Source organism: Zalophus californianus, chromosome 10 (genome assembly GCF_009762305.2).
Source record: "Zalophus californianus isolate mZalCal1 chromosome 10, mZalCal1.pri.v2, whole genome shotgun sequence".
NCBI classification, from domain to species: Eukaryota; Metazoa; Chordata; class Mammalia; order Carnivora; family Otariidae; genus Zalophus; species Zalophus californianus.
In genome coordinates, this window is record NC_045604.1 from 103,628,235 (window position 1) to 103,656,202 (window position 27,968).

General features: G+C 58.8%; 1 protein-coding gene across 4 annotated transcripts in view; it reads right to left on the reverse strand.

Moving 5' to 3' along the window:
* GTF2IRD1 (GTF2I repeat domain containing 1) overlaps positions 1–26,910 on the reverse strand; it is a 101,980-nt gene extending 75,070 nt beyond the window's left edge. For 3 of the 4 annotated variants that reach the window (XM_027612593.1, XM_027612589.1, XM_027612587.1), the window contains exon 1: positions 26,806–26,910. The gene's annotated coding sequence lies outside the window, so the exon portion shown is untranslated. Of the gene's footprint in view, positions 1–26,498; positions 26,579–26,805 lie in introns of those variants that run through there. The other variant, XM_027612588.1, reaches the window with a different exon arrangement.
* Positions 26,911–27,968: the final 1,058 nt, after the last annotated feature.

Here is a 27,968-nt window from a genome sequence, read left to right on the forward strand (position 1 = left end):
CTCATGGCGGAACCCCAGGTGCGGTAACCGGCCAGCAGCGCGGCCGATGAGACCCAGGGAGGCCAGCAGAGAGAGACTAAGGAAGAGCTTGTGCGTTCGATGACAGGAATCCAGGTGCCCAACCTGCACACCATGGGCCCAGGGCTCAGAGCGACACACAGAGGACACCCAGAGTGGCCCAGGCCTCAAACAGCAAGTGCCAAGGAGGTGGGGTCAGCCGGCCATCCAGGGACCCGGCTGCCCCTCTCCTTGCCAGGGGCTCAGCAGAGGGGAGTGAAGGAGGGAGGGACATGGCTGTTTCCCAAACACCCAGGCTTGGTGAGACCCTGATGTCTGGCTAATTCTCCCAACCACCCTCAATTTCCAGAGCTGGACATCGAGCCTCGAGCACCCTGACCATAAACCCCAGAGCCAGCATGTGAAAAAGGTGGGATCTCAGCCCAGATCACCCCGAAGAAATTGGGGTCCCTCTGATGCAGCCTTTGACTATTTCCCTTTGGGATGCCAACAGACCAGCGGGTGTGGCCTGGCTGGCAGGGAAAGGGGGGCCCACTCAGCACTCGGCTTCCTCACCCATGGGGCCCAGGCAGGCACAGGCAAGGAGACCCCAGGAGGGCCTGGGGGAAGTGGGCCTGTCCCCCGAGCCTGGGGCCACCAGTGGCGGGTGCCTTCCCTGGCCAGCAGCATAACTGGGAATCGAGCCTGCTCATGTGAGTTTCCCCCTCAAGTCTGCTGGAGCCTGACAAGTACGTGCTTAAGGAATCGGGAATGTGAGCGGGCATCTGCGTGCGGGTCTGCGTGAGTGTGCACATGCGATGGTACATGTGTCCGAGAGAGAAAGCACAGCGGTGGAATGCATGGGGACGGGTAAGAAAGGAGACAGTGTGCGCACAACCCACACGGAACAAGAGCAGCCCCCCCCCCCCTCCCTGGCCATAGTGACAGCATGTGGCCTGGCCCACCAGGCTGGGGAAGGTCCCTTGTCCCCACGGGTTTGGGACTGAACCAAGAAACCGATGTTGAAAGCTCTCCTACAACCAGCACGCTAGGGAGTGGTGAGCTAGGGGCCACCCATGAGCTGGGTCTGCTCCAGCCCCTTCCATATCAGGGGTGTGAGCGCCCCTCCCTTCCTCCTTCCCTTCCACACACTTGTTGATCCCCGAGGGCTACACTGGGTGCTCACTGGCCACCTAGCTGGGCTGTCCTGGGAGAGAGTAGAGAGCACACCTCCACCTGGCTGTCAGCCGGGTCCCGGTCCCCAGGCAGTGCGGTCTGCCGAGGCGGGTGGGGGCAGCCTGCAGAAGCTGAGGCCGGCCTACCTCTCAGGAGGCCCCAGGCAGGATGATTCCCTGGCCTCCCTTCACCCCAGCCTGTTTATTCAATCCTCCTGGGAGCCTGCCCCGGGTTAGGCAGACTTGGAAATGACTCAGATGGCCCCACCTGCCCTCCTAGTGCTCACAGGGCCTGTCTGTCCACAGAGAATTATCAGACCATGAAATGAGGACAAGCAGGGAAGTGTGCCCGAGTTACAGAGCTTGACACCAGGGAAAGGGGTTCCTCACATCTTCTGTTTACTTAGCTTTGGGGGAGTAGGGGGTCTCCAAACAAGGTTTTCCGGAGTTGATGAATATTGAGATGGGTTTTGAAGGGTGAATAGGAGTTCTCTGGGAGCACACATGGAAAGGTGATTTCTGTGGCACAGGGGAGAAGCTTGGCTTGCAGATACACAACCTCCGCTCCATAAGCAAAGGGAAATGTTTGGCTGTACTCACCCACTGTTCACTCTGGAGTGTCAATCCTAAGATTAGAGTGGATGCCAGGACGCAGAGGTATCTGGGCCCCCGTGAGCCTACCAGCTCCCATGTGCCCCACCCCCGACCTGCCGAGAACCGGCCTATACACAGAACGGGGCCAAGAAAGGTGTTCGGTGGGGAGAGGCCATTTATGCAGGTTTGGAAGAATCAGGAGGCAAGAAAAGAGTAGGTGGAGGAGGGGGGGGGGTACTCTGGACAGGGTGCAGCACTAGCAAAGGCACTGAGGCATGAGCCTGCAGGGCGTGGTACGGGACCCTCCCGGAGGCCGGGAGGGGAGCTGGGGCAGATCCCTGAGCCCTTCCAACATAGACCGAGGTCAGATTCTGAAACCATCTGGTAGGAAACACCCATGCTCCGTCCCACCCTCGGCCCCGGACCTGGGCCTGCACCTCAGAGGGCCCCACCCCGGCCCCCTCCAAGGGACAGCAGTGTGCAGGCCTAAGAGGACACACTCCACCCGGAGCATGAATCTGCCCCAGAATATCTTCGGGGTGCTCAGGCCCCTGGGGTCCACTGGGCAAAGAAATCCCCATTCTGGGCCCCTGGGGTCCGCTTCTCTGGTGTGTGCTCCCCCTGGGGCTCTCAGCATGACAACAAATTACTGGACACGTCTCCCAACAAATGGAGACATCCAGTTCCCCTCCTTCTTGAATACGGGGCTTCATAACTCACTTCTAGCCCACAGACAGCTCTAACACCGCCACCACGTGACCTCCAAGGCCCAGTCCCCAGAAGGCACTAGGCGTCTCCCGGGCTCTCATGGGAGCTCTGAGCCGACACGTCAGCAGTCCAGCTATCCTGAAGCCACCGTAATAGACCAGGGTGGTGGTGGGGGTGGGGGGGGAATCTAGTGATTCCCAGGGAGACCCAGCTCTTTCCCAGGCCAGCCACCAGCAACGACGAAGTCTCTGAGACACCCTCAACCCCAGCCATCTTCTGACTGCAAGTGCAAGAGATCCTGAGCAAGAACCATCAGGCCGAGTCCCGCCAAGCCCCGACCTGAGAGATGATTAAAGTATGAAATGACTACTGTTTGACAGTGCTGAGTTTGGGGCTACTTGTTACACGGTGATAGGTAACCGATACACCCCACAGGCAGATATGCAGCGCAGCTGCACCTCCAATGGGCAGCTGTTTGGAAGGGTGGCTAGAGCTTGGATAGGTATTTGGGATGCCCCAGAAGCCACCAGAAGCTGGACGAGGCAAGAGGTGGATTCTCCCTGACAGTCTCTGGAGGGCACACGGCTCTTCTGACACCTTGATTTTGAGCCGGCGGTCCTGATCTGGGTTCTGGTCTCCAGAACTGGGAGAGAATAAGTTTTGGTTGCTTTAAGGCACCAGGTTTATGTTAATTTGTTAGATGAAATGAATCCAGTACACCTTCGCTCCTCACACCCCACCCCTGAGTCCTGGTCCACGTCCTCAAACCCCTGGATGCATATTCCTCAGCTCAGACCTCAACAGAGCTCGGGCCTGGGTTTGCCGGAAAGCTGGAAACCCCAGAACCACCCCTAGAAAGGGCTGGATTTCTCCGGATGCCAGGGGAATGCCTCGGATTCAAGTCTCAGTGCCCTAAGATCCAGCTGGGCGCAAGAGCCAGTAAAAAAAAAAAAAAAATGCATTCAACCACGCAAAAGGCAAAGGCAAGAGCACACGCCACCCAAACACAGCCCCCGCACCATCCGCCACCATATGCTTGTGTTTCTTGAAAAAGAAGCTTGAGAGAACAAACAAAATTCTCCCCCTGTGGGAAAATTTTCTCCTCCCCAGCAGCCGTGCCCGCCCCCCCAAACTGCACACTTCCTCTCCTCTCCGGAGAGCTCCCCAGTGGAGATGGATGTGGCCAGGGCCTTGAATTCCTGCCCCCTCCCACTGTCCACCATCACTGCATCTGGCAGAGAATACACAGGGCCAAAGCCCTGACTTCCACTTCTCTCTGCCTGGGAAGGACCCAGGCAGGGGCGGCTGGAGGGGTCTTACACCAGCCACAGTGCACCGGAAGGCAGTCCGGACTCGGTCAAGACACGGAGTCCCAACCCTGGCTGAGGTCCCTTCTCCCTGCTAACAGAGCCTTCCTTGTGTCCTGGCATCTCACAGCAGGGGCTTGGCGGCAGCGAATCTTGGGGATTCTCTATCACTTAGATCCAGGCAATCCCATTCCCTTACCTGGGATTGGTTTTAGGAGAAGCATGTAACCTAATTCTGGCCACTGCGACTCGAGGGGCTCCTAGGAAAGCTCTCCTTGCTCTTAGAATGTGACTGGAACCAGGGATGTCCTCCCTCTTCTGCATGTGACTCCCCCAACCATGACAGCCACATGGGGACCACAAGAGGAGCCCGCCCAGGAGGTGAAGCCATCACGTGGAGGACAACAGCACAGACCCGTGGAAGAACCTGGCCCTTTGTGACTTGGAATCTACCACCTCTGGGTTTCGGGATAGATAATAAATGTCCACATTGCTTAAGCCACTCTTTTTTTTCTTTTTTAAAGCTTTTATTTTTAAGTAATCTCTGCACCCAGTGTGGGGCTTGAACTTACAACTCCCGAGATCAAGAGCCGTACGCTCCACCGACAAAGCCAGCCAGGCGTCCCACTTAAGCCATCTTTAATGGAGGTCTCTTTTCCCTGTGGCTCTATAGACAGGGAAAAACATCTCATTGGACATCACACTTTTTTAAAGATTAAAAACAAAGCGTCCTAGGAAGTCAGGATTTACTGGTTTTAAAGTCACCCATTTATTTTTGCAGCCTGGTGTATAACAGACCAAGATTCTCTTTCCAGGGAGGCCTGGGTGGCTCAGTCGGTTAAGCGTCTGCCTTCAGCTCGCGTCACGATCCCAGGATCCCGCATCGGGCTCTTTGCTCAGCGGGGAACCTGTTTCTCCCTCTCCCTCTGCAGCTCCCCCTGCTTGGACTCTCTCTCTCTGACAAATAAGTAGGTGAAATCTTAAAGCAAAAAAAAAAAGACTCCCTTTCCAATTGATGGGTAGAAAACGCAGGTCCCATTTGGTAGCCACGGCAAGAATCTAGGAATCTGTAGCAGGTGCCCGCTGCCCAATCCCCGCTGCCCCTTTAGGCCAAAGGGACCAAAGTCACCGCTCAGGATGGAGCGCCAGAAGACAGAGGTGCTGGCCCCTCTGAAGACCCTGAGCAGGTGCCCAGGGCTGGGCTGCCCACCTCCAGATGTCATGTTACGGGAGAAACAGACTCCTCCCTTCTCAAGTCCCCGTTTATCGGGTTACTTGCAACTGAACACATTCCTAATGGAAACAGATTCCACGGTATGCGTTTTCAAATTACATTCACTTCTGGCTCCGTCTGAAGCCGTAACTCTTATTTTACTGCCTTTTTTATTCCATCTTACTAGAGTTTATGTTTCTTTATGAGTCTTTCAAATTCCTTCTGAAACAAGGCAGGCTCTAAATAAATGAAAATAAATCAATCCGATCATCTTTTAAAAGCCCTAGTGCTGTGCACCATTCAAGGAGAGAAAAGACCCGCCTTCCAGTCTAGTCTAATGAGCAAGTTATTTAATTCCCCCCGAACCTTGCTCTCCTCATCTGTAAAATGGGGCAACAGTGCAGACCTACCTCACTGCGCTGTTGGGGGGGGTAAATAACTTTAGTTGAAATGGACTCTATTCTTAGAGACCTGAGTCTCTACAACTCTCCTGATAAATGCCACCCTCCCTCAATCCTTGTCACTGAGGAGTTTGTGCAAGCACGAAAATGGAGTTTGTCCTGCTGCAGCCTCTGCACCTGCTTCCTTCTAGCGGGACATCTGGAGACACAGAGGATGCCTGCCTGCTCTTCCCTCTGCCGTGATCCCACTCACGGTGGAGCTCTCCTGACCCTCGGACGGCCAGAGGTGTTAGAAGGTAGTGGGGCTCCATCCCGTCCCTGGTGTGCACCCAAGGCCGGAAGAAGTCTCAGCTGGATGTTGGATAAATGAACCCAAGCACTGGGTAAGGACTAGAGGAGGTGACTTATCAGATGCATTCCAAGTTGGAGATCTTTTTTTTTTTTTAAGATTTTATTTATTTATTTGAGAGAGAGAGAATGAGAGATAGAGAGCATGAGAGGGAAGAGGGTCAGAGGGAGAAGCAGACTCCCCGCTGAGCAGGGAGCCCAATGTGGGACTCGATCCCGGGACTCCAGGATCATGACCTGAGCCGAAGGCAGTCGCTTAACCAACTGAGCCACCCAGGCACCCCCAAGTTGGAGATCTTATAGCAATGTCGGTAGTAATAAAATAATAGTCTCAAAAGAGATATTTATACACCCACGTTCACCGCAGCATGATTTGCAATAGCCAAAAGGTGGGAGCAACCCAAGCGTCCCCTGATGGATGAATGAATAAAGAAAATGTAGTGTATACATACAACAGAATATTATTCAGAATATTTTCTTTTCCAAAGATTTCATTTATTTGTTTGGGGGGGGGGGTGAGGAGCAGAGGGAGAGGGACAAGTAGACATCATGGTGAGCATAGAGCCCGACACGGGGCTCGATCCCACAACCCTAAGATCAGGACCCGAGCCGAAATCAAGAGTTAGACGCTCCACCGACTGAGCCACCCAGGCGCCCCCAGAATATTCTTATTTTTAAACAGGAAGGAAATTCTGGCATATGGTACAACATCGATGAACCTTAAGGACGCCATGCTGACTAAAATAAGCCAGCTGCAACAAGGCAGATAGTATACAATTCCACTTACATGAGATCCCTAGAGCAGTGGGACTCATAGAGACAGGAAGGAGGAGGTGGGTGCCAGGGGCTCGGTGGGGGGGCTTGGGGGACTTCCTGTTTACTGCAGACAGAGTTTCAGTGTGGGCAGGTGAGAAAGTTCTGGAGAGGGGTTGCATCAGAACGTCAATGTACCTAACGCTACTGAACTGGACACCTAAAGATGGTTGTGATGGTCAATCCTGTGTGATGGGTATTTTACCCCAATTAAATAATAACAGCCATTTACTGAGTGTTATCAAGGGACCCCCAAGACACTAGGTCTGGGGATGTGCATGGCCTCCCCAACCCTTGAGCCCATGACTGACTCTGAGGTCCCACACTAGCCCCAGGCTCACTGGCATCACAGTATAGAAGTCACAGGGATACGGGCTTTAGTTCGACCCAAGGAAACACTTCCCAGCTGGGAGAACTGTCCGCAAGGGCAGAACAGGCGGCCATGTAGGCACTGAGCTCCCCGTCCCTGGAGGTCTGCAAGGGGAAATCGCCCATTTATCAAAACCTTTTAAAGAAGGTCTGTGCATGTTTCTTGAAGGAGAGACTTCCACAAGTCACCTGGCAAGGGGTCACGAGGGCAGAGGTCAAGGACAGCTCACATTTGCTTTCGGTAGAAAGTGAGGCCACAGGGAAGGACAGCAAGAGCAAGCTCCAACCGCTTCGGACAATAAGCTCTTAGCACTTCTAAGCACACAGTATCGAGCACGCAGAGCTGGATGGGCCCCTTGCCCAACCACCTCCATGTGCATCAGAGATCTGGCCCGTGCCCCAGATCTCTGCACACCCAGCGCACATTTGCGCCATGACGCGACGCCCTCTCCCTGTGCGTTAACTGCTATGCTAGTTGCAAATTCTCCCCAATCCACTGGCGCGGGCCCTTCAGGAAACAAACGTGATTTCTTTGTACCTGGGCAACAATTGCAACGGTAGGCACCCTGGTTTTATCGTAGCGCCCACGCATGCTTGCTTCCAGAGCATTCTCCCTGGTGCCTGGTCCACTGAAAAAGACATCAGACACGAACAAACCACAATGACACGCAGCGACACGGCCGAGTCTCTCAAATATGATGAAAGCACCAGGAGCCAAAGGTCACACTGTAGGATTCCATTTATGTGCGGCTCAAACACATCCGAACTCCAACGTTCGAAGTCAGGATGCTGGTCATCTGGCTGGAAGGAGGCATGAAAGGGGCTTCTGGGGGCTGGGAATGTTCTGTTCTCCATCTGGGTTCTGACCTGGGTGATTCCGTTTCTAAAAACTTATCAAGCTGCTGACTTATAACGATTAGCTTTTTTTTTTTCCTCAATAAAAAAGTTTTAGAGGGATGCCTGGGTGGCTCAGTCAGTTAAGCGTCTGCCTTTGGCTCAGGTCATGATCCCAGGGTCATAGGATCGAGCCCCGCATCGGGCTCCCTGCTCAGCAGGAAGCCTGCTTCTCCCTCTCCCACTCCCCCCGCCCCCGCTTGTGTTCCCTCTCTCTCTCTCTCTCTCTCTCTGACAAATAAATAAAATCTTAAAAAAAAAAAAGTTAAAAAAAAAGTCAGATACTGGAATCCCCAGTTAGGCAGCAGACACCAGGAGAGCGGTCTTGACAGACCTCCAGAGAGTGAACCGAGCTCCCACCCTGAGACCAGCACTTTCAGTCCTATCACTTTATCCTGAGAAAATTCTCCGAAACATGAAGATTTATGTGCGAAGGCATCTCGCCAAAGCATGTCACACATCCGTAAATACACACGGCACACACACACCAAAGGGAAACAGCAGACCATCCAAGAGCCCCCCGGGGGCTGGAAGCAATATCATCAGAGTGGCGACCGGCCCCGGGACACGTGGAAAAAGCTAGAAACGGGCACCGCACAGACCCTTCACCTCGATGGGCCGGATCCCTGAGTGACCTACCTTCCCTCTGCTTTTTGGTCTTTTGTAAATTCTCTGAGCTAAGGATGTTATCACTTCTGCAATTTGGAAAGAAACAACGGAAAGCTCAGTCCTTAGAGGCGCCCCACCCCCAGGACAGGAAAGCAGGCCCGGGGGGCCGGGCAAAGGGCAGGAGCAGGGAGCCGGGGGAAGGGGCAGGTCTGTGGCCCGGCCATGGGAAGCCTGCCTCCAGAAAGTACAGCTTTATCCCTCTCGGGTAGAGAGGGGTTCATGAAGCAGGGCGGACGCCCCCCAGATGGGGCTCCCCAAGGGCCAGGCTCAGGCCAGGCCTGTGTTCTTGGCACCAACACAATGAAGGGAGGCCTTCCAGCTCAGTTCTGCTGTGTCTCTGCGCCCCGCAGGAGATGGGGTGCTACGGGTGGGATGGGGTGGCCGGGCTCCGGTGGGCAGATGGCTCTCCGGGGTCAGGTTTCTGCCCCGTTATTTAAAGCCCGGCTCCCGGCTCCTGGCTCCCGGTTCCTGGCGGGTGGGCAGGGGCAGCCGCCGCCTGCGTGACTAGGATGAGAAATCGCAATCCCGACTGGGGCCGCGTGCCTATGGCAACTGGCGCTGTGGCCTTGGAGACTAATCTCCAGGCTGCCAGTCCGCAGGGGCCTCTCCGGGCGGGGCCCCAGCTCCCTGTGGAGGCCCTTGGCCGGGGAGGGGACCAAGCCCTCTCCCAGCCGAGGAGGGGGCGTCTGACCTTGCAGGGTCACAAATTCCCAGGGCCCCGGCCCCGGCCACACCCCCCAGTCGCGGTGACACATGTGGGATGTGGCCATCGCGCACACACACCACCATCACACTTCGTTGGACACAGCACGGAACTCACGGCAGGTGTTCCTGCCCGTGAGAGAGTCCCAGGCGGGGGGGGGGGGGGGGGCAGGGGGGGAGGAGGGGGTGGACAGGACGACAATAAAATAGGCTATTAAGAAAAAAAGATTAAAACACTGTGATACATCTTGATTTAAATGGTGGTTACGTGGGTGTCTACACAGGTAAAAACTCATCACGCTAGATGCCTGAGATTTATGCGTCTTACAGTAAGTTATATGTCAGTTAAAGGTAAAAATAAGCAACTTGCGAGAAGCACGGGCTAGTGGGTGGGGAAGTCCGGGGAGGCTCCCTGGAAGAGGTGACACCTGAGCCGAGCGGAATGTCTTGCCACAGGGGCAGCAGGAGTCTGCAGGGCAGGAGCAGAGCCAAGGGAACTGGGCCCAAGCTCTGCTCATCTGCGAGGGGGCTGACCACCCTTGCCCCCCACAGTGCCCCCCTCCCTGGAAATAAATGCTGAGCAAATACAGCAAGACCCGTTTGAAGGAGTGCCAAATTACTGGCTGCCCGGGAAACCCAACCACCAGCCCAGCCGCCCACGTGTCTCGGCTGGGCCTGATTGGGGTGGTGGGTGGGGTGGGGCCGGCCCTGCTCTGCTGGGAAGGGCCAGGTCGGGGCAGGAAGTGGTGGGCAGAGAGACAGGCTCGGCCGTGGGGGCCAGGTCAAGGGCCTTAGGAGGTCATCACTGAGGGGGCAGGAATCACTAAAGAGTATGGAGCAGGGGCACGATGTGGTCGGTTGTGGGGACCCTGGCAGGATTCGGCAGGTGTGGATCCAGAGCCGGGGAGCGGGTAGTAACCAAGCTTCTGCAATGGTCCAGGCCAGAGATGGCCAGGTCTGCGGCCGAGGGTAGCAGCAGGAGAGAGGAGAGGGTGGCTGTGACCAAGGAAAGGGCAGAGATTTGTGACACCGTGGACAGGGGTAGTCCCGAGGCGGGGCCACCTGGAGTGATGCCCGGGTTTCTGATTCTGATGATGGAGTGGGTGATGGTGCCCCCAGCTCAGCAGGGAATAAAAAGGGGGGACACCAAGAGGCAGAGCCTCGGCTCAGGAGGGCCCCCTGTAACCTGATCGGGGCTGGGGGCTAGGTGGGGTCTCTGGGCTAAAGGCTCAAGATCCGACAGATACAGGAGGAGCAAAGCCCCCCCCCCCCCCGGGGGACAATGTAGTGGGAGAAGTCAGAGGGAAACTGAGGAAGAGGGAAAGTCAAAGAATCAGGGGAGGAAGAAGGGTGGGAAATTAGAGGTCAGGGGCCGGTCAAGGGACCCAGAGCAGCGCTAGGGCGACACATCGGGGGGGGGGGGGGGGACACGGGGTGGGTGCAGAGGGCTCTGAAGGGCTTCGTTCTCCAGGAGGAGAAAACCAGAACAAATGGGGTTGGACAGACACACACACACAGGCCTCCCTGGTCCTTCCAGATGGATCTAAGAGCCTGAGCCAGGAGCCCCTCCACCCAGGCCCTCTCCTGGTCTAGGACGATGGAGGGTCCCCACCCCACTGGGGCTTCAGTCCACTGGATGGGGAGGAGTGTGCAGGACAGGTGAGGGAAACCACAAGCCAGCCCAGGGAGGTGGTGGTCTCACCAGCCACCGCGCCCCCCCCCCCAACAGGACGTGCACACACAGGGACAGGAATTTTGTTTTGTTCATGGCTATGCCCCCGAACCATAGCAGGCACTCCATACATACTTGCTTGGTGGATGAATGAGGAGCTCAAAGGAAGTCAGAGTGGGGACTGCAAAATGCAGCTTAGCCAAACTAGACCGTCCTTGGCCTCCAGGACCCTCCCCGGGCACCTCCAGCCCCACTACGTGGGGTCCCCCTGCCGCCCTGTCTACCCCAGGCTCACCCCTCAGCGTGAGGTGCAGGGAAGTGGCCGGGCTTGGGGGTCAACCCGGACTGGGCTGGAGTCCCCACCCAGTGACCACCGGACTGTGACGTCAAGGGAGGCTGACGCGCCATGCCTCAGTTTCCTTGCGAGCAAACTGGCGCCACCCACTCTGCTGTCCTCAGCATTTTGAGGACAGCAAGCTACCGTGTGAAGAGCATCTGGCACGGGGCCCGGAGGCCACAGGCGCTCATTAAAGGCACGGCGGCACTGTGTCCCGCCCTGACATCACTGCGTCCCATCAACTCTGGGTTAGCTCATGCGGTAATTCTGATGGGCAGCACACAGACGCTTCTGCTCCCCCGCGTGAGGGGGCCCCGGGTGGGAAACGCAGGCCCAGCCCTGGGCTGGGCGTCAGGGGACCCCGGCACCTGTCCCCCTGGGGTTCGGGCTGACCCTCGGCAGCTCAGCCACAAGGGGCGAAAGCATGTGTTGGTTCTTAAGCATCCAGAGCGCCTGGGGGCTGGGTATCAGGAAGGGGTGGGAAGAAGCCAGCACTGGGGTGGTGCCAGCCCCTGGGGCGATCGCGTCTCCCGAGAGAGCCCCCTTGCCAGACGTAAACAGGCCTTCTCAGAAGGATGAGCAACGTGGATAAGGAGCATCAGGCCCTTTCTTGTCGGGAAAAGGCTGGGCGGAAAAAAAAAGCTAATCACGGTGGGTGATCTAATCCCAGGGCTCTGGCTCACAGGCTCCTACCCCAGCCAGCCCTCCTGAGCCGGCGCGCTCCCTCCCTCCTCCTGCTGTGGGCTATCCTACCCAGCCCAGTGCGCCAGGGGTGCGGGGCAGGGGTCCCAGGGAAGGCCGTGCCCTGCTGCAGGTTGGGGTGGGGAGACCTGGCGTCTAACTCCAGACACCACCCCAAAATGGGGCTCAACTGCCCCTTTGGAAATTTCTCCGAGGACCTTCTTACCCTCCACCCCGGGTGAAAGGACCACCATGCCCCCTCCCCTGACATCTGGCTGCCACGCCTGCCCTGATCCATGCCAGGGAAGTCCTCACAGCCCAATGCCCCCAACCCCACACCTTTGGTTCCTGCTCCTTTAAACCCCAACGCCACCTCCTGCAGGACCCCTTCCTCCCGCACTCCCCATTCAGGAGCTCCCCTGGGCCGGTGCGCCCCTGTGGGCGTGGGCGGCATACCCGTCTGTTGGATGCGGGGGCACCAACTCATTACACGGTACTATCAGGACACCTGTATGCCCCAGGCCCGATCCCTGCCCTGGAGCTACCGGGTGGGGAAAGAGAAGCTAAAAGTTATAAATGGTGACGGCACTCTAGAGAGGAGTCCGTCTCCGTTCAGAGGTCGGTTCATCAGGTATTTGTCCAATGCACCTGCCGCCTGGAGCCGCTCCAGACCTGCTCGCTGGCTGTGTGCATGCATCACAGCTAACACCCGCCAGCGCCCCGCCCCGCCCCTTCCTTCCACAAACACTTCAGCATCCACTCAGGCCCACCAGGTCTGCGGGGGGGGGGGGGGGGGGGTGGGCATGGTACTGAAGTCCCCGCCACCTGCTGGGTCGGGAGCTGGTTCACGTTAATGACCTGGTCCCTGGGGGATGACGCACTTTCTTCTGTGGCCGGAGGGTCTCAGACATGGAGACACAGGTGCACCAACACCATCCCCCAACCCCGTCAGAGCTTTCCCACTCCATCACATCGGACGCCCCAGGATCCCCAGAAGAGAGGCAGGACAGGGCAGAGATCATCACCCGCCCCTCACTGGACGACGGAGGCGCAGTGTATAGGTGACCTTCCTATGATTGCACAAGAACCCCAGCGGGGGAGCAGGGCTCCGTTCACGCTCTGTTTCCCCGGCCTCCCATCCCAAAGCCTGTAAGGGCTTGTGTGTAAACACCCACTACGGCCCTGCTCGGTGCTCACCACTCCCTCACTTGGGTGAGGAGAGCTTGGCCACCTCGATCCACCAGGGACAAGTCAGGCCCACCCGCAGCCCTGGCCAGGTGGTAGGATTCCAGAGTTCTCCCCCCCGGGGGATGGGAAGAACCTGGAGGAGCCCAGCCCAGGCCACACCATCCCCTCCCTAGAGCCCAACGACCCATGACACAGCAGCCCCTCACCAAAGGCCAGGCCTTGTGATATCTGGGTGTAGTCAAGGCTCTGCCAACCCAGGGGCTGTGTGATACTGGGCAACTCGCGTCCCCTCTCTGGGCCTCAGTCTCTGTCTCCAGTAAGGACAGACAGCCACGGCACCCTGCCCCTTCTTCCCTCACAGAGCCGTGGTGGGAGGTGAAAACAAGGCCCAACAGAGCCTTTCTATCCAAACCCTACCTTGGCCCTGGGCCCAGCTGAGACGCCACGTCACATTAAGGTCACCATTACCATCAGCAGCCACACGACTGCCCCGTGCCGTGCTGTGAGCATGCTTTCAACCCCCTGCGGCAGCCCTAGAGCACCGTGGCTCTCTTCCCATTTGACAGATGAAGATGGGGATGCTCAGAAAGGCTGAGTAACTTGCCCAAGGTCACACAGCCAGAAGAGTCAGGGGCTGGCTTCAAAGCAAAGTCTGCTGGAAGGAGAGAATGTGCACCCAACCCGTGACAAGGTCCCCGAAGCAGCCCCCCCAGACAGCCGCCCCCCCCCAGGCCCAGCTCACTGCCCAGTGACTGGCGTGCAGATATTCGCAGAAGGGCTCTTTAACACAAACTCCTTTTCTGCCTCCCCCAGAGGGTGAGGAGCTTCAGGAAAGGGGCCAGGCTTCCTGTCTGGGGTCACAGTGAGGCCCAAGGAGGGCTTCCTGGAGGCCCTGTGAATTCTGAAAACCAGAAGGGACCCCAAAGTATGGAGACATCATTTTCTGAGACAAAAACAGGGCTGCGGGCCCAGGAAAGGGTCCTGTACTGCCAAGATCATGGGGGTGCGGGGGGGGGTGGGTGTTACAGAGAAGGCACAGCACGATTCCAGGAACTGCCAGCCCTCCACACAGACTCCAGACAGTCGGGGTCACCCGGTCTGCCCCCAGTCCCCACCACCCATCTGCAGGAGCACAGAGCCCAAAGCATGGGAGCAAGGAATCCCTGGTTTCCTGCTCCAAATGGAACCCCATCTAAAGCCTGGGATGAGAAAGCCACTCCTCTTCCAAAGCTGTGGCCCCCCAAGAGGTGCAGGTCGGTGGGGAGGGGTCCCAGGCCTGACTCCTGACATCCTCGTGCCCCCGTCCAGGGCACCCGTTGGCTTTCCAAGGCCTGCAGCGTGAGAACCCTCCTCGTGGGGCTGACATAGCTCTGAGCTGGCTCTCTGAGGCGGGTGACACAAACCTGGCCGGGAGCCAGCTCCAGCTCCCTGCCACAGGGCGACCTGCCCGTCCCCTCCCCCAGGCCCACCCTCCCAATAGTCTCCAGACCTCTCAGCTGTGCCTCGAGGCGGGGACACAGCCCACACAGCAGTGACTCAACATCAACGCCAGGATAAACCCAGGGCCTGCATCTCCGAGACCCGGCCCACCCATCCGAGGAGGGTCAGCACCCAAGACATCCCAGCTGCCCCCTGTCTCCTGGGCTCTCTCCTTAAGGAGGTTCTTCCAGACTGTCAGCCCCACCCTGCCGACCCCAAGGACCAGGGCTGCTGGGATTTATCTGGACACATAATGGGGCTTTGGAGTTATCCCGATGCCGTGGGTTTCCCGGGCAGAAGCCAGCGCCCCTCTCTCTTGCCTGTCCCCAGGGGCCACCAGCCATTCCTACGCGTCACCGAAACCAACCACGTTCCACCTCCAGCCTGTGCTACACTCTCTTCTTCCTCGTCTGGGGTGTTTTAGAGGCCTCGACCCACCCCCCACCCGTGCCTTCGGGCATACCCTGCCCCAAAGCCTCCCGTCAGCTGTTTGGCCTCGATGTGCCCGCCCAGTCTCCTGGAAGAGGCAGACGAGGCTCCAGGCGCCCCCAGGAGGGCAAGGAGTCCCAGCCCAGGAGTCGTGAGATGTGGTTTTGGATCCTGATTCTTGTAACTCTGGAACCGGCCAAGTGCCTTCCCAGCCCTGGTCTCAGCCTCCCCATCTGAAAAGGAAAGGCTGTCCACCTATTTCTGAGGTCCCTTCCAGTTCCACTGGTTCGTGGATCCAAAGCACAGGGCATGGCAGACGCCATCCAGGAAGCTCGGGACCAGCAGAGGAAGGTGGCGGGAGGGGGCACCAGAGAAGATCCCCGGCCCCAGCCCTGGGCCTAAGTCCCGTGAGCCAGTCTGAAAGCCCCAAACCCAACAGTTACCGGTCTACGGAGGATCCGCACCAACTAAAGCAGATGGAAAGACTAACCCTGCATGCGGGTTAATCCCCAAAGGCCAGTTCAGGCTCAGGCTGGCTTTTTGAAACTGAGGGGTAACATACATACACACAGTAAAATTCACGCCCTTTGGCAGGAGTCCTATGAGTTTTTACAAACGCAACCCTCTGTAACTGCTACCGCAATCAAGACACAAGGCAGTCCCATCAGCACCCCAAATTCCACCATGCCCCTGTCAACCCGCCCCCACACAACTCCGGATCTGCTCCGTCCCTATAGTTTTGCATTTTCCCAGATGTCCTGCGAACGCAACAGGGCCTGGCTTTCTGGGTCTGCCACCTTTCAGCCAGCCTAACGCTCCTGGGAGTCACCCGTGCCGCGTGGATCTAGAGGCTGTTGGTTTTTAACATGGTCTGAATGTACATACGGGGGTTTGCTTATCCGTGCACCACCAGGACACTCAGATTGTTTCCAGTGTGGGGCAACGACGAAGAAAGCCACTCCAGATATTTCTCTTCTTCACGTTCCTATGTAAACCTAAGTTTTCGTTTCCCTTGGGTAAATAGTGAGGAACAGAACCGCCGGGTCATACGGCGAGCATATGTTTTAACTTTGCAAAAAGCTGCCCCCAAATCCACAGAGGCACCATTAGTGGTTGCTAGGGGGCTGGGAGTCGGGGGGAGTGGGGAGGGACTGCTAATGGGTATGGAGTTTCTTTCGGGGGTGATAAAAATTCTTCTGGAATGAGACAGTGGTGACAGCTGTACAACCTTGTGACTATACGAAAAACCACCGGGTAGAATACTTTAAAACGGTGCATTTTATGATGTGATTATATGTCCACGAAAATAATAAATAAGCCGTTTTCCAAAAATGGCCATACCACTTTACGCTCCCGCCAGGCCATGTCTGAGGTCTAGCCCAGGCCAGTTTTAAAGGCAAGACGTTCCATAGCTGGTTGCAGGGAAGGGAGAAGCAAAGGCCCTGAGGCAGGACTGACGGAGCCCTGGGCTACAGGTCTCCAGGGCTGAGCAGAAAGGAGGTCTCCGGGTGGGGAGGGGGATGAGGGAGGCATGGCAGGTGACTGGCACTGCCCTCGACAAAGTGGGATCCCCTAAGGCCCCAGATGGGCAGTGGTAACTCTAGGCCGCATGAGAGCCAGGCACCCATGATCTAAGTCCCCACCCTACCTGTTAGGGGGTGCTCCATATTCCTCTTCTTGCTCCTGGAAAAATGAAGATGTCCACACTGGTCTGGGCCACGAGGGGCAAAGAAGGGCAAAGCCTGCCCATTAGCATTCCCAATCCCCCTCCTCCCCAATAGGCATGCCTCTATCTTCCCAGTTCCCTTGTAGTTAGGGGGCTCCACAGGACCAAAGTCTGACCTGTGTGAAACTGGAGAAGCCCCCAAGGAGAGCATGCATGAAGGCAAAGCTTTGAGAGTAGAAGCATTCTGCCCTCACCCCTTCTCTCCATCTGGACCGTGGCTGTGAGGACTGGAGGGGCTGCAGCTATTCTGTGACCATGAGGCATAAGTGTGAAGACAAAATCCAACAAGCTAAATCAACACCACATCAGGTAGCACTTCACCCTTTCTAGGATGGCTATCCTCAAAAAGACAATACCAAGTGTTGGCAAGGATGTGGAGAAACTGGAACCCGCACACACTACTGGTAGGAGGGTAAGATGGCGCAGCCACTTTGGAAAGCAGTCAGGCTTAAACTTATAAACTTATAAAAATATTCCTCAGTATGTTAAACACGAAACTGCCATTATGACCCATTATGACCTCCACTCACAGGTGTTTAGCCAAGAGAACAGACGGGACAGTTCACACAAAAGTTCATATACAACCGTTCACAGCAGTGCTATTCGCAACAGCTAGAAAGGGAAATGACCCAAATGTCCCTCAACCGATGAATGGACGGGTAAGCAAGAGGTGGTCCATCCACACAAGGGAATATTATTCAGCCATAAAAAGGAACAGACCTCTGACACCTGCCACAACAAGGATGAACCTCGAAAACGTGATGCAGAGCAAAAGAAGCTGGACGCCAAGGCCACGTATTATAGTATTCCACTGACGTGAAACGTCCAGAATAGGCAAATCTGTAGGGATAGAACATGAGTCAGTGGTTGCCAGGGTTGGGGGGAGCAGAGGACGGACTACTTCCTGGGTCAGGATTTCTTTTCTGGGTGATGAAATGCTCTGAAATGAGCGGTGAACATCACACAGCTCCGTGAATGTATGAAAGCACACTTTAGCATATGCTTCCAAGAAAGTAATTTTTAAAGGAACTTAAAACAATCTAACAAGCTAAGGGAGGAAAAGAACCGAGCCCCCGACGGCATCGCTGAGCCCCCATCCCAGCCTCCGGCTGCCTCGCCAAGGACTTTTCCTTGTCAAAGCTGTTCAAGTTGAGGCTTTCGATTACCTGGAGCCAAACACACTCCTAACCAACAGCCTAGTCCCCCTGGGCCTCCTGCCAGGACTCAAGGGGGCTCTGTACATGGGGCAGCACCTGTGCTAGGCTGGTGGTCGGGATTCAGCAAAATGTCAGGTTATCCCAGTGACCACCGGTGGCCCCCGGAATGCCACACATACGCGCGCGCTCACACACACGCACACACACACGTGCACGCACACAAGCGTGTGTGTCTAAATAACCCAGGGGATTAACTGTCCTGACGCTCCACACTTGTGCTCTCTCCACACACACCAGCTGCCTTTCAGAGAGGGGAAACCCCCCCAAACTGGGCTGCACCCAGCCCCGGGAGACACAGTGTCGTCCCCCCCACCCCCGGCCACCCCCCTCACCCACCACCCACCAGACGCCCCTGAGAGCCACAGCCGGACCAGCAACCAGGGGAGGATGGGGGTGAGCCAATGAGAATCAGTACCGAAGGGTGGAGAAGGCCCCTGACCTTCCAAGGCCCCACCCCGAGTGCCCTGACACCTAGCCGGCTTCTAACTCACTTAGCAAGTTTGTACTGGATACGCACTCTTTGCCAGGCAGGGTGCTGGGGGCAGGGGGGTGGAGGGACAAGGCACCAAGGCCCGGACCCAACGGAGGGTGACAGACAAGTCCAAGGGCGGTTGGAACACACGATGTGATGAGGGCTGTGCTGGGGGACGTTCAGGGGTTGTAGGAACACAGAGGAGGGGCACCCAACACAGCCTTGGAAGGGGGCACAGGGAAGGCTTCCAGAGAGAAGGGCCATCCGAGCTGCGACCTTCGAGTAGAAATCAGCCCCACGAAATGGGCAGGGCACATTAAGTACGTTCCAGGGAGAAGCAACACTACACGGGGAAGCCAGACAGAAGCACAGTATGTTCTAGAAACCCAGGGAAGCTCACTGGGTTGGCACGGAAACAGGCAGGGCCTGGCCATGCCCAGTCTGGGAGTGAGGCAACCAGAGGAAGGTCTTCACCTGGACCCAACACAATGCTCCGAGCTGGGCCCCGCCGGGGAAATGCTCACCTGGCCACATGCGCAGTCACTGATCACTCTGTCTCTGGACCCTTAGACTGTCGCGCCCCGCCCCTCCAAACTCCCCGCTCCCTCCCCCCACCCCCTGCACTTGCAATGCCCACCCCAGACTACTCCTGGGTCCAAACCCCACCCATCCTCCAGGGGCCAATGAAAAGTCACCTCCTACACGCTGCCCTCGGGGATATCCCTACGGGAAAAGAGGGCTCTCCAAAACCCCACCACAGGGCCACTGCCCCTGGTAGCCCCAGCCCCAGGGGACGAACCAAGTCCACCCCTGGGGTTTTCCCAGCTCACAGAAACAGAAACTGAGGCACGGCAGGCTCCAGGCTCCACGGGCAGAGGAGATAAGAGCGCAGCAGGGAAGGATGGCACCCAGTTCTTCTCTGGGCAGGACTGGGGCCCCCAGAGAGCGAGACGCTGGGGTCATCATGCGACAAGGTGAGAAAACACTCAACTGGAAGAGCAACCAGCTGCCCCCAAACAAACATGCTGACTGTCCCAAGAACACTGCAGTGTAGGGAGAAGCACCCTCATTTGTTCAGATGAGGCTCGGAGAGGTAAAGTCACTTGCCTAAGACCACACAGCACGTCCGCAGTTAGCACTGGGACTTGAACCCATGTCTGTCTGGCTTCAGAGGCCCTGCTGGCTCCACGGCGCCCCTGCTGGCAAGTAGGGAAGGCCTGAGGCAGGTAAAGGAGCCCCAAGGAGGGGCACTGGCCTCTGACCCGGGGCGAGGAAGAGCATCTCTCCCTTGGACATGCAGGGCGATGGACCAGGACCGGAGGGAGGATGTGGTCAGCTTACCCGCCCAGAGGGCTGCACCCCCAGCTGGAAGCCAGGGCGCACACGGGGAACAGGGCAATCACCCCCCTTCCGTAGCTCTCCCAACCTGGGCCTCCCCACTGAAAGCCGGCACACCTGAAAAACCAGCTCCTGGATAAACACAAGAAAGACACCAGGCTGGCCCAGTCATAAGACGCCCCCCCCCGGAGCCCGCCAGGACCACCCTGGAGCCGGGTGGGTGGGCAGGCAGGGGTCCTGTCTGCTCCAGGGAGCCACCCAGGAGCACCCGAGTATGGGCCTCACCTGCTCCAGTCCTCCCAGGCTTCCCACCAGGTACAGCCCAAGGGTTGGACTGAGGGGTGCGGGCTTTGAGACCGGGCCAGGGGAGTCGGGGGGGTGAGCCGGGGGAGGAGGAGGGGTGCTGGGGGCTGCCGGGCTCACCAGGAAGAATAAACGACTCGTTCACCAAAAACAAAGTTAAAACTCCTCCAATCTCTCAAGACACCCAACGCAGGTCACGTTAGCACCCCAGGAGCTCCCTCTCCTGAGGGGCGCACATGCCCTTGGGGGCCGCCAAGGTCCTGTTGGGCCTCCCTTCACTCAGACGCCGCCGTTCACGCCGCCCACCCACAGCCCTGCAAGGTACTGCTGTCTCCCTTCTCAGATGGGCAAACTGAGGCTCAGCCGACTTGGGAGCTGTCCAACTCACACGCAGCAGGCCCGCAGCCGAGCTGGAATCAGTCTGACTAGAAGCTTCCGTGACCAGCCGAAATCTCAGTGATGCCCACAGAAACGTCCAGAACAGCCACTGTCCGTGCAGCGCGGACCACGGGCAGAGGTAGATGGCAAACGTTTTTATTTAGGACCCTAATAGGTAACGTGGATAAAAGCGGCCCTGCTCTGGCTCCAAGGAGGACACAGGGAACCGGAGGTCTGCATGTCTCCCCCTCCTCCCCGTCGGCGGCACCCCCCTGCCCCACAGGGCTCCATGGAGGCCCACCGGCTTGTGTGACCACAGCTGTGTCCCTCACTGGCCCTGTTCTCCCATCTACAGATGACCAAACCCGAGCACAGAGATCAGAAGTCACTTGCCTGAGGTCACACAGCCCCCTTCTATGGGACCCTAAATCACGCTCCCGACTGTTACGCCGGCCTCAGTGTCCTTTCCTACCCAGCCCCCCTCCCCGAACAAGGGAAACAGAGAAGTTCTACCCCAAGCTAAAAGACTGCAGGAGTGGAGTCGGGGGACACACGGCCAGGGACCCGCAGACTCCAGGGCAGCGGGGCGCCCAGAGATGGGTGAGCACCACTGGGCACAGACAACTGCCCTTGCCCGCCCCCAGCTGTCCTGGCCTCAGAGCATCATTGTGCCAGGAGCCCACCTGCACAGTGGAGGGCTGTGTGGGTGCGAGGGCGGCCGAAGGCAGGTGTAATTTCATCAGGGGCTCGCCAGCCGGGTGAGTCACCAGAACCGGAGGATGAAATTCTAGCTCTGCGGACAGAGGTGTGCACCTCTCTCGGCTCACGGTTAGCTCTCAGTGGGGGTGGGGACGGGGCACAGGCAGTGCCTCTGTGAACATGAGCAAAAGGTACCCCTTCCTCTGGGCTGGTCCCAAGCGGGGCTCTGCAAACCCGGTGTCCCTGACCACAGAGCGGGTGGAGCTATGTGGCATGCCAGACGATGGAACGCTCCGCAGCTACCACAAGGTCGAAGAAGCCAGACTCAGGCTGCATTCTATGTGACTGCATTTATGTGACATTCTGGAAAATGCGAAACTACAGAGACGGAAAACACACAGTGGTTAAAAAAGAGAAAGAGGGGCGCCTGGGTGGCTCAGTCATTAAGCGTCTGCCTTCGGCTCAGGTCATGATCCCAGGATCCTGGGATCAAGCCCCGCATCGGGCTCCCCGCTCAGTGGGAAGTCTGCTTCTCCCTCTCCCTCTGCTTCTCTCCCGCCACTTGTGCTCATGCTCTCTCTCTCTCTCAAATAAATAAGTAACAAAAGAGAGAGAGAGAGAGAAAGAAAAGAAAAAGAAAACAGAAAACACACAGTGGTTGCCAGGGGCTGGGGGAGGGTAAGAGGCTGGCTGCAAATGAGCTTGAGGGAGCTTTCGGGGGTGATGGAATGTTCCATGTCTTGACAGGGGCTGGGCTGCGTGAATGTGCACAATGGTCAAACCCCTTGGAAAACACACTTATGAAAACTTGAGCTTTTCACTGGGTATCCCTCATCCTTTGACAAAACATAGAACAACGTGTGGGGTGAGCCCCTCCTACGTACAGGCCTGGGGCCGGATGCCAGGACCTGAGACCCTGCAGACCCGGGGGAAGGGGGGAAGGGGGTGATATCTGTAAGTTTCTTACCGGCTGGTGGAGTGACAGACGGATGGACAGATACAGACTCCCCTCTATGGTGGTCCTGCCAGAAGCCAGAAAATGTACCTTGAGACCCACCCCCCTTCCCCAGTCAGCAAACAGGTCTGGCCCCGTCCAAGCCTCCAGGAGAGAAGCCACCTGAGGGCTATATCTCCAGCTACCCGCCTCCAGCTACAGGCTCAGGCTCTCCATCCCCAACTACACAGCCTTGCTGGGCACCTGCAGGCTGCCCAGGACCCCAAGCCCCTGAGCCAGGACCACTTACCTCTGGCTTCCCACACTGTCTCCACTCTAGACCTGCACTGGGGTGACCCACATATCCACGCTCCCATCCTACGCCTCCCCAATCACAGCACCTGAGGCTCAGGCAGGATAGGGGATATCCTCTGCATTTCACAGGTGAGCACACAGTCTGGACTTGGGGGCTAGGGACATGGCCCACAAGACCCTGCCCCTTACTTCCTGGCTGTAGTCAGTCCACATTCCCGGGGCCTCAGCCCAGCACAGAGGCTGGGGGCTACCTCAGATGGCTGTATGCAGTGGTGCTACACACACCAGGCATCCTCCACGGGGACTGCCCTCATGCCTGTGACCCAACCCAGCAAAGATCTTCCCCTACCAGCCCCTCCAGCCCCCGAGGCAGGATCTCCAAGCCTTGCAGGGGAAGACATAGGACCGACAGCCTCCCAGCGCTCAGGCCTGGCTCTGCGCACCTTGACTGCAAATCCTAACTTGGGCGTCTGCTCCAGTGTACCCCACAACCCCCTCCTCCTCCTGCCACAGTGGCACGGAAATCTCTGAAAACCAGGGCTTCCCAGACTGGGGATCCCTTAGTCCCCCACACCACCCAAGCCTAACAGGGGATCCAGACTAGAGAAAGGCCGACCAAGGAAACTGGATGCAGCGCTACCTGATTCGAACTCACCCAGACCATCCTGGAGCTTTAGGTTGAGCCTCTCCCCAGTCCCCAACAGTCCCGTTGCCCAGAGTTCATAGCTCCAAGGTTGCCAGATAAAATACAAGACCCTGGTTCAGCTTCAGAGAAATAAACAAGTAAGTCTTAAGCATAAGTTACGTCCTCAATCCTGCATTATTTGTGGCTTATCTGAAATCCAAATTTAACTGGGTATCCCTATTTTTATTAGCCAGATCTGGCAACCAGAAGCAGGTGGTCCTGAAGGAGGGAGACAGGTGGGTGCACAAATAGCTCTGGGTTGGCCAGGCCCAGCTCCGGGCCAAGAGGAAGGGGGTCAGGAGCAAGAGTTCTGCCTGAGACACCCGCACCAGTCATCCCAAGCCCAGGTAGGGACAAAGGACAGCCTCACTCAGCTCGTTCAGCAAATGTAACTCCCCACAAAGTGAACGAGGGCTCAGCCCCCTCGCACCCCCTCCCCCGGGGCTCTGCACCCCTTGGCTGTCATCAGCCATAACCCCATAGCCCTGAGCCTGAAATGACAGAGCATCTACCCTGGTGAGCATGAGGATCACAGAATCCCAGCCAGACATGCCTGCCAACGAGGGACCTGGGAGCCAAGTTGAGGGAGCCGGCTCCCCTTGGGCCCCGCCTGGACACCCCACCACCTACACACAGAAGTCTCCACTGTCACCCTGCAGCAGGACAGGGAGCATCTCACTGCCTTATAACCATTTCCATCTCCTCCAGTTCTCCCACAGAAAACAATCCTTCCACCACTCCACCCCTGCTTAGGAGCTCCTGCTGGGATTTCCCTTGCAGTCGCCCCAAGGGTCCACGTCTCCTGCGCCCCACACCCTCCCAGAAGGTTCCAAGCCCCTGGCCCTGAGTCCCGCTCCGCTCCACAGTGTTTGTGAATTAACCCTGCAGTCCCTCCGCAGGCCCACGGAGCTGGGCACACTTTCCTGCTTGTCCCACAGAACCCGGCTGTGAGGCATCACAGAGATACCCCCAAACGGCCAAGAGTCGGAGGACTGAGAGAAACAGAACAGAGGACATCCAGGGAGCAGAGCCCCAGGCTCGGCTGTGAGGGGAAGACACAGGCCGGTGTGTTGGGGAGGATGGGGAGCAGAAAGCTCGGGGGGAAGGCCCTGGGGTTCTCCCCACTGCGTGGGGGCCCTTCCCCGGAGATGGGGATTCAGGAATAAGGGGAGGAGCTGCTTAGCAACGTGGACCACTTCATTCATTCCCTCACGTAGCAATTGCGCGAGCATTTGGGGAGCAGCCCCGGGGCACCAGGAAATCCAAAGCAAGCCTCGGTCCCTGCCCTGTCCCTAGTGCACTCGCGGAGACAGATGTGGAACTTGTGAGTGAGATCAACACTGGAACAGAGGAAGGACAGAGGAAGGTGTCATGGGGGGGGACACCTCGGCTGGCCCTGGGATTCCAGCCCGAGGACACGACAGCCGGTGGAGTCTTCACAGAGGAGAGGCGAGAAGGGGCAAGCCCTGCCACGCTTACCCCTCACGCTAGCCAGTTCGGGCCATCGGAGGAAGTCTCCCACCCCGTCGGGGGAAAGATGGGAAGAATCTTCCAGGGAGAAGGAACAGCCCGTGCAAAGGCCATTCAGGAAAACTGCGGCATTCAACGAGCCAGAGCCGGCTGAGGAGGCCGTGGGTGGACAGAGGACAGCCGGCGCGGATGAGGCCGAACCCGAACCCAGAATGGGGAGGGCCCAGGAGACGCGGCCTGTGCCTCCAAGGTCCCACTGAGGATGAGAACGCCCCGAGGCGTCACCCACCACATCACCCTGAGATCCTCATCTGGGGTTTCTGACAAGCCGGCTGCCACCCAACTGTGCAGGCCCTGGCTGCTGGAGACAGGCTTCTGGAACAACCGCCTCCGAGACCCCTGTCATTATGTCTGCCTTGCCGACTAGTTCCAAGCACCGACTGCTGTGTCGGACGGCTAGCCTGGCTCTGGGAGACTGCCTCCAAAGAACGGATAAAAAGTATTTGTGATTAACGCGCTGCACGTAAATGACCCTTCCTCCAGCACCTAGAGAACAGTGTCCTTAAGTAGGTCAAGCATGCCCCTACAACGCTGTCTTGGAGACCCGGTTTTGCAACCTTCGGCCCCAGGTCTCCCTCATTTTAAATGTGTGGGCAGCGAGTGGCCGCAGAGTTCCCACCTCTGCTTGGTTCCTCTGCTGGGGTCCTCTGGGACCCTCTGAGTCAGAGCCTCAACTTTCTAGGTCACTCACAGAGCAGGCTACGGAATGGGGTGTGGTCTTAAGCCTCTCACATCCCCAAAGCAGGTCGGGGATTCCGACATCCTGTCACCTTGGAGCCAGGTCTGTCCCTTGGTCCAGCGGTCCCTGTTCAGGAGAGGTCAGAGTCTATCTCGCAGCCTCCTGGGCTCCTTCCCGCCATGGGTGGCTCGTGATGGGCACCGGACCACCCCCATCGCTGCCACCCCTGTGCCCAGACCTTCCCCGCCAACAGCCACCAGCCTCCCAGTCACTGCCACCTCTTGCCCCGAATAAACCATCAATGCCCGTGCCCTTTCCCTTTGAGAATGACGCTGCTGAAATAAATGGCTGCTTGGAAAGGCACCTCCCAAGCCCCGAGGACCCGGGCAGGGCCGAGGAGCAAGCAGTCCCAGGCACGGGGCAACCAAATCCCGCCAGAGGAGGTCAGAGCGGCTTCTGGCCGCCCCTTCCTCCTACTGGGCCCAAACGCCCACTCCTCTAGCTGTCCACGCCTGCCCCTCACTCCAGCTCCTGGGCCCAGGGCAGTCCCACGCCCCACATCACCAGTACCACACTCCATCCAAGGCCAGAGCTTCCCCCCGCGGGCCTGGCACGGAGAGCCCCGCACTTGGGCTGCGACAGGGACACAGGAGCCTCCCACCCCAGCTCTGGTCCTGGGGGGCTGGGTCACATGGCCAGATATCCAGGGCTCCAGCACCGCCAGGAGGGCAGAACTCTCAGCTGCAAGCTTCCCCCTCTGCCCTGGGCCCAGGCCAGGGCATCCTCCCTCTCCCTGGCCACAGGCCGGGGCTGGAGCCCAGGAGAGGCATCAAGCCCATCATTTCCAGGGACTCAGGATGGGGGGTGGGCATCAAGCACCCTGTGGCGCTCCACAGGCCTCCCTGCCCATGTGCAGGAACTCAGAGACCACCCACATGCGGGGCACCCCCAACTTGCTCTCCCGGAAGCTTGGTGGCCCCCACTGCCAGCCTCTTGAGACTCTTCCCCGCCCTCCTCCAGAGGTTCAGCTGCCACCACTCAGGCCGGCCCCCTCCCGGGGGACCCCGACAGGAACCACTGTGCCGGGGCAGTCCTGGCTGTGTTGGACTCAGCCTGCGAGTGGGGGGCACGGGCCAGGAGATGGCCCAGCCCGAGGAAGGCAGAGGTGGGGGGGCGGGGACCCGCGGCCTTCCCAGCCCCCTCTGCTCCCACACTGGCGCCCGCCGCCGCGGGCAGCACCACTGACCTCATTCGCCAACTGCAGCAGCCTGCGGGCGCCCGCCGCCCGCCCCGGGGCGCCCCCCACCTCCGCGAGGGCCGGGGGTGACAGCTCCCGGCTCCCACCCCCCTCCCGGCAGGTGGGGGCGGCCGGCCCTCCCCTCCGCCGCCCCCCCCCCGGCCCGAATTATAATCCCAGTCACGTGCCTCCCCAGGCACCCAAAAGCCGGACGCGGATTCTGGAACACCTTGAGGGGGAGGGGCGGGGGCCACGGGGGTGGGAGGAGAAGGGGAGAAGGGCCTCGGCGCCCGCCCCCCGCAAAAGTTTCTCCTACCTTGGAGGATCCCCAAGCGCTCCTGCCAGCGTCGCCCCGGCCCCGGCCCGCGGCCAGGACTCAGCCTCCTGCCGCTGCCTCCTTAATTAATCCGGGAGAATGGGGGAAGGCGCGGCGGAGGGAGGCGCGGCGCGGCGCGGCGCGGCGGGGGGGCGGGGGGCGCGGGGCGCGGGGCGCCGGCCGGGGAGGGGCCGCGGCGGGGGCTCTCGGGCCGGCCGGGGGGCTGGCGCTCGGCGGCCCCCACCCCCGGCGCGGGCTGCGGCGGAGGGCGGGGCGCGGCGCGGGGAGCGGAGCCGAGAGCGGGAGCGCAGGGAGGCTCTTTGTTCTGTAATCCCAGTAAGATTGCCAGCCATTCGCCCCGGCCCTAATCCCAGCCCCGCGCAACACCACCCTCCATTGGCTGCCATTTACATACGGGATTAGCCCGCCCGGCCCGCCCCGCGCCCCGGCCTGGGCACCGCGGGGGGAGCGCAGCGCCCCCCGCCCCGCCCCCGGCGCTCCGAGCGCGCGCCGCCCCAGCGCCCGCCGCCAGGGGGGCCTGCGGGAGGGGCGCCCGCGGCCTCGGCGCCCCCTGGCTGCCCGGCGACGCCCCTCCGCCTCCCCAGCGCCCTGTCGGGGGCGGATTAGGAAGCCGGGGCTCGGGGGGGGGGGGAAGGGGGGGCCGGGCGCGGGGTCAAGGTCACTCGGCGGGCGCGGGGAGGCACCCGGGAGCAGAGGCCAGCGCCCGGGTGCGGGCGCGGCGGCGGCGGCTGGAGAACTGAAGTCGGCTTGCGGGTCACTCCCACCTTGCCCAGGTTAGCTTCCGGTGGCTGGTCCAGGTACCTCTTTCAGCCTTTGTCCCCGGGGGTGTGAAGGAAGGTAGTGGTATGCCCAAGGTCGCAGCAGATCCAACCGGAGGCTCCAAGGCCCGTCTTGTCTGGGCAGCCCTCCTTCTGATCCCCGGACTCGGGCTTTTGCCGCCCGCTTCCCCTACCATACCAGCCGTCCTATGGAACCAGGGAGCACACTTCCCACCCTCTCCAGAGCCATGCATCTTAATTCCGCACAAGGAGTGGTGCCACGAGTCCTGTGCTGGGCCCTTGCTATGCTGGGCACTCCTGGGAGGGACAGAAGCCAGGCAGGCCCCAACCCCACGGAGCTCCAGGCCTAGATGGAGAGAGCCA